At 39.6% G+C, this 6,340-nt stretch overlaps 1 long non-coding RNA gene across 1 annotated transcript in view; it reads left to right on the top strand.

Moving 5' to 3' along the window:
* LOC134445667 (uncharacterized) overlaps nt 1–5,351 on the top strand; it is a 5,981-nt gene extending 630 nt beyond the window's left edge. The window contains exons 2-6 of the long non-coding RNA XR_010034332.1: nt 514–554; nt 740–810; nt 1,561–1,626; nt 2,670–2,736; nt 4,080–5,351. This is a non-coding gene — a long non-coding RNA (uncharacterized LOC134445667). The remainder of the gene's footprint in view (nt 1–513; nt 555–739; nt 811–1,560; nt 1,627–2,669; nt 2,737–4,079) is intronic.
* The last annotated feature ends 989 nt before the right edge of the window (nt 5,352–6,340 follow it).

The raw sequence follows: 6,340 nt of genomic DNA, 5'->3' as shown, positions 1-6,340 counted from the left end.
CCGTTAATGGGGGAGGGGTGGTGGAGGTGCACAGCGAACTAGAACTTCATCGAACACGTTGCATGCTCACGAGAACAGAGGGCTGGCGTCGTTTCGGTGTGTTCATTTTAAGCCAAGTATTCTATTTTTAAAGTTTTTTGTTTTTTGACCCAACCCAGGTGTTTAATGCACACATGCACTTGTGGTCTTAACCGAAGATTAATCAAATGTAAGCTTTCCTGCACACGAAGTCAAAGAACAACCGACCTAGATAGAGTGCATATAACCTGAATTTAAACTTTGCACAGGGAATTGGATGAAACATGTGGGAATAGTATCCTATTTATTGAAGTGCATAGCACTTTTTTTAACTTCTGCGTTATCTCGTTTTACTTAGCCTATATCTTCCTCTTTTAAGTGGAGCATTGTTTACAAGTAGCCTAGTTTACAGAATGCATGCTCCTCATTCACGAATCCTGTGCTGTTTTATAAATGTTTAACCTCACCAATTCCTTCTTTCTTTCTTTCTTTAAGGACTTCTGGCACAGTGGCCTGCACTGTTCGAAGTCTGTAAGGTAAGACATTCAATGCTGATTGTCTTTAAGGTTTGTATAGTGTGTGTGTGTGTGTGTGTGTGTGTGTGTGTGTGTGTGTGTGTGTGTGTGTGTGTGTGTGTGTGTGTGTGTGTGTGTGTGTGTGTGTGTGGCTTTCCCTAATGTTTATGATTTGTCAATCCTTTGGGCTCTTTATGTCTTTTCAGATCAGTGCTGAATTCAAAATAATCACCACAGTTCCCCTGCAATCCAAGCAACTGTTGCTGAATTGGCTGATGTAAGTTTCTGTCTTTTTCGCCTGTCTACTTGATGGTTCCTGAGCAGAAAGCCTTTAACTATTGAGTTACACCCCTGCATGTTAAAACCCCATAGAGAGGATCATGATCTGCCTTAGTAGTCATGGTGCCAGTACATTCATATGCATGTTTCTTTTGGTGGCAGTCAGCTTCCCAATGTTGATGCCATTCATAGAATGCCAAAACAAATCAGTACCACCACCATTTTTGACCGTAAACATGGGACTGTTTTCTTTATACTTCTCCCTTGGCTACTATCACACATGCTTGAAACAATCTAAAGCAAATGTGTTCATCATGGTTTCATCAGAGACAAACAGACTTCAGATATGGATTGCTGGAACCATGTCCTCTGGTCTGATGACACCAACATGAACACATTTTTTCGGATGGTGTCAAGCATGTGTGGTGTTAACCAAGTGAGTAATACAAAGTAAACTGTCCCATGCTTATGGTCAAGTAGTGGTAGTGGGACAGACATGGTTTTAGGCTGGATGCATGGCGTCAATATTGGAAATCTGAATTTAACCAACATGTACCATGACAATTGAAGCAGATCATGATACAGTCTGCGATTTTAAAGGTGCAGAGAGTGATTTTTTAAGTAGTTTATTTCCAGAACTCTTGCTGCACAGGTTACAAATGTTCTCCTTTTTCTTTCTTTCTTTCTTTCTTTCTTTCTTTCTTTCTTTCTTTCTTTCTTTCTTTCTTTCTTTCTTTCTTTCATTAAGTTGTACAAGATGCACCATTTCTGAGGACTTCTGGCACAGTGGCCTGCACTGTTCAAAGTTCGCAAGGTAAGACATTCAATTCGGATTGTCTTTAATGGTATTATTTGTGAATTACAGCGCAGTGTTTCCCACAGAAATTTTGAAAACCATGCGGGCAATTTTTTTTTGTTGGGGGTCTTTTCACGGGCCTTTTTTTTTTTGGGGGGGGGGGGGGGGTATTAACGCAGTGTAAATGCAAAATGGCAAAACAATGACTACAGTATGACATTGGCGCATGGAGAAACTATAGGCCTAGGCCTATGCCTACATTTCAGCCATTTATATTTTGAGAAATAAGGCTAAACTTACATAATACACATGCAGGGGTCTATGTAATGAAAAAAATAATAAAACAAAATAGGAGCAGAGATAAGAATTTAAGATTGCTGTGAAATTGTTAACGCATAAACAAAAAGGGTCTAAGAGGGTAGGCTATGCCTTTTCCCCACACACACATTCTACATGAGGGGTGCTGGTCACAGGGCCAGTTTTTCAAAATTCCTCCCATTAAAAGGGCTGAACAACATATTACACATTTATATATATCTATATTCACATTCATTACACATTCATTTCTATATGCAGCCCGATGTCTCCTCTGCCTTGTCAATGAAGGCCTGTCACCTAACTCATTACAACTGTAAAACAAAGCCTGGGGAGTGTTAGTAAACTCATCCCAACTGTCCCTTCTGGGAAGGTTTTTTTTTATTGCTCCCAAACCCAAGTTAACTACAACAACTTGACAAGGCTTTTGATCCCTCTCTCTTTCAAGCACTTGTGGTTTTCTCTATAGGATGTATTTACTCCAGGAGGAAAATGCGAAGGAAATCGTAATTGAAATCGCTTTTAACAAACACGGAAATCGTAAAAAAAATAAAAAAATTTTTTTTTTTTTTTTACATTTTCGGAAACTATGGCGGCCAAATTTAAACTATGGCGGGCCGCCATAGTTTCCTCAATGTATGGGAAACACTGCAGCGTTTTATCTCCTTTCTTGAATGTGTGTGTGGGTTTCTCCTAATGTTAATGATTTAATCGTTAAATCCTTTGGGCTCTTTATGTCTTTTCAGATCAGTGCTGAATTGAAAAGAATCACCAGTCCCACTGCAATGGCCAGCACTGTTCAAAGTCCACAAGGTAAAGCATTCAATTTGGCCACAACCCTACCCAGTGCACCTTAACAACTTGACTCCTGCTTTAAATTAGCTGTTATCTGAATGGGGGTGAGTAAATATTCCAGTGGTATAAGGAGCTGCTTCTCAAATTTTTGTATTTAAATTTTGTCGTACTCTGACCAGTGAATATTAGATTATTGCTTAGTACTAGAATTGGAGTTATCTGAGACAAGATGATCTGATTTGAGAAGTGTTGATGACTACCTCCCTGGTGTTCCCATTCTCAGTGTGGAGTGTGACACTATTTGTATGCATTGTGCTATGCTCAACATGACATTGAGAGGCTTCAGTTGAAAGTGAGCAAGCTATCTCACGGTTTCCTTATTTCAATACACTTGCTACACAATTCATGTGCAGCTAAACAAAAAGAAATATTAATATCTTCTATGTAGAAACGAAATGAGCACTACAATGACGGGTATAATATCTGAGAGCACTTTGTTGACACATGTTTTTCACTCTGATTATTGGGGGGAAATCAGAGTCGACAGAGTGCACCAGCTGTGTTACGCTTTTCATTATATTGCCCGTTGTATGTCTGCCTAGAATATTGCATGTTTTATTTTTAATCATGTTATCAATGAAACTTATTGAGATGGGGAAAACTGTAAGAACTTCTTATTTCAGCCCCTTGACAGACAAGCCCTGCATGCCATATTACTGCACGCATGCACAAAGAGCAATGCAGTAGACTTTTCCTTCAAAGTCTCCTCGCAAGGAACAGTATATACCGTACCTGTATATGCATAATGAAACTTGTTCTTCTCTTAATTGAGACGAGCTGACCCTTACATCTCTGTGCTCTGAAACATCTTAAACAGAGGATTGGCATCACTGGTTGTCTACTACAAGCTCCTTGTAGGTCCCAGCCAAGGAGACACAGTAGACCTGGGGTGTTGTTCCATATGAGAGTGAGCTTTTTCATTGGCCTGGGCCCACTGGTATTCCTGTGACACACCAAGTTTCATGTCAAAGTCTTGTCATGCTATGCAATGATCTTGCAGGCCACATAAAATTACTTCATGGGTCACAATTGGCCCTGGGTTTGAGTTTGACATCCCTGCAGAATGAAGGCAACTACAAAGCTTTGGCTCTGGTATTTGACGACTTCAGGCCAATTCACACCAGCGTTAAATCATCATCCAGGTCCCACATCAGAATTAGAACTGAGGAAATCTTGACAGTGGAACAGAGGACATGCTTTGGACTTTGCAGTAACCTACTGCCCATCTTAATGTTGATTTATTTGTTAATTCAAATGGCTTGGTTAATTTGTGTTTATTTACTTTTGTCTGTGTTGAATAGGTCATGGATGAAGTTGCCGTAGACGAAGCAGTTGAAGACATCACAATTGGAATCTGCTCTGACAGAAGATTGGGCATCCCACCCTTTGGACATTGTCAGTTTTAGTGTATGTCTGTCACACACGTGACACCCAATCGGAAAGGACTCTCTTTTTTTTTCAGCAACTAAAAAACAGCAGTTATTTTTGCTTCTTTAAGTGAAATGTACCTTTTTTCTAGAGATCTATTTGCTTGTATGCACTTCCAGCTCCTTGCTGGTTTAAGAATAGCACTTGAGTGTGCATATGTTTTGTACGTACTGTGTTGATTTTGACCCAAACTAAAGACAAACAAAATACCAAAACTAGACTTAAATAAGACTGGGTAATGACACAAATGTGGTCACCAAAGAGGACAACCAAATGAATGGTGGACTGCCAGATGCACGCGCACATGCATACATTATACGTGCACATGCATACAGTATACGCGCATGAACGCACACACGCACACCTACAAGTGTGGACTAATGCACTTAGTCAATGAGCTAAAATAACTGTATGTAGAGTGAATTTTATTTGTGCCCGATGTGTTCACATGAATGCTAATCCAGCCAGAGAGCACTTTTTCACAGCAACCAAACAAATTATTTTCTTAAAGGTTCACTGTGTAGGATGGTGACCAGAGTAGGCAACTATGCTGCTCATTGAAACGGTGCTGCCTATTACAAACTGTGTCCTTTTCATGAATATTTACTTAGTAATAAACGAAAATGTATAAATGTATTACGAAAATGTTTACTAAAATTCTGTATTTCTAGAAATTCAAAATGACAGTCAGTGGAGAAGATTCCTCTCTTTCCCCCTTTCATGTATGGAAAGAGCAATTTCCCCAGTCATAACGACAACTTAAAGTTTGGTGGTGGTAAATATTCATGAAAAATGCAACATTTGTGCATGGGCAGCATGAAATCTCAAAATAAACTACTGAAAGTAATACACAGTGCACCTTTAAAGCGAATTGGACTTTCTTTCTGTTCACAGACCCTGCTTGTTGATTGGTCTAAGAGTAGCAGTTATTTGTAACTGTGCTTATGTTTTGTATATCTGTGTGCATTTTACATGCGTACAGTGAAAGTCAATACATTTAATCACAGAATTCTGACTCTTTTTGTTGTTTTTGTTTGCACATGCCTGTACATCAAATTGTGATCTGCAATGCATTTGTATAGCCTAGACCTAATATGTTTACCATATGTTTTTTATTTATTTATGTTTTGTTTTTTATTTTTATTTTTTTTGGGGGGAGACTAAAGAATCATGTTACTGAAATGTAGCTGTATGCATGATTTAGGTGATTCCATCACCTTTTAATAAACATGAAAAAAATACTTTCAAACTATGTCAAAGTTTTGTGTTTTTCCAACATATTTTCTGGTTAATGGAATACCAATTAATTGTTTAGGATTAAAGTGATTTCATCACCTCTGATTTAGGTGAAAAAAAACATTTTGTGACTATTTTAAAAAATCACATAGTTCCAACACATTTTTATGATGCTGGAACATGAATAAGTTGTGTTAGGTTGAGGTGATCCAATCACCTCCGTTTAAGGTGATAAAATCACTTAAACCTTACACAATAAAAATAGGGGAAGAAATCATGTTGACCTTACACAATTGGATTGTGTGGGACCGATGTACACATTAAAATCATGTAAATCCAACGAATATTTTCTTTCAGTGCACCCTCTCTACCCCTCTGCTCCTCTGTCTACACACCTCTCCTCCTCTCCTCTCCTCTCCCCCTCCCCCTATGCTAATGTATACACCTCCTCTCTTCTATCTCCCAGGGAGGGCTCCATCCTGCCCTGGCAGAGTAGAAGACTTAATCCCAGCGTCTTCCTCTCCTCACACCCTTCTCCTTTACTCCTCTCTACCTCTCCCCCTCTCCTCACACAGATGAGGAGACAACTTAATCCCAGTCTCTCTATTCTACTCTCCTCTCCTCCTCTCATCCTCCACCCCTCCATCTCTACATGCCCCTTTCCTCCTCTCCTCTCCCTGTCCTCCTATATGGTAATCTATACACCTCCTCTCTTCTCCCTCTCTACACTTCTCCTTTCTCTGTGCCCCCCTTTCTCCATCCACGAATGTACTTAAACACACTCTCCTCTCCCTTTCTCCTACACACCACTTTTCTCCACCTCTCTTCTTACATTTGTTTACACACATCCCCTCCTTTGCATCTCATCTTCTCCTTCTCTGTCTCTGAGATGTGGAAC

Source organism: Engraulis encrasicolus, chromosome 3 (assembly GCF_034702125.1).
Source record: "Engraulis encrasicolus isolate BLACKSEA-1 chromosome 3, IST_EnEncr_1.0, whole genome shotgun sequence".
In the NCBI taxonomy this organism is placed as follows: Eukaryota; Metazoa; Chordata; class Actinopteri; order Clupeiformes; family Engraulidae; genus Engraulis; species Engraulis encrasicolus.
Note: the sequence above shows the minus strand (reverse complement) of the source record. Positions and strands in the feature narration are given on the sequence as shown.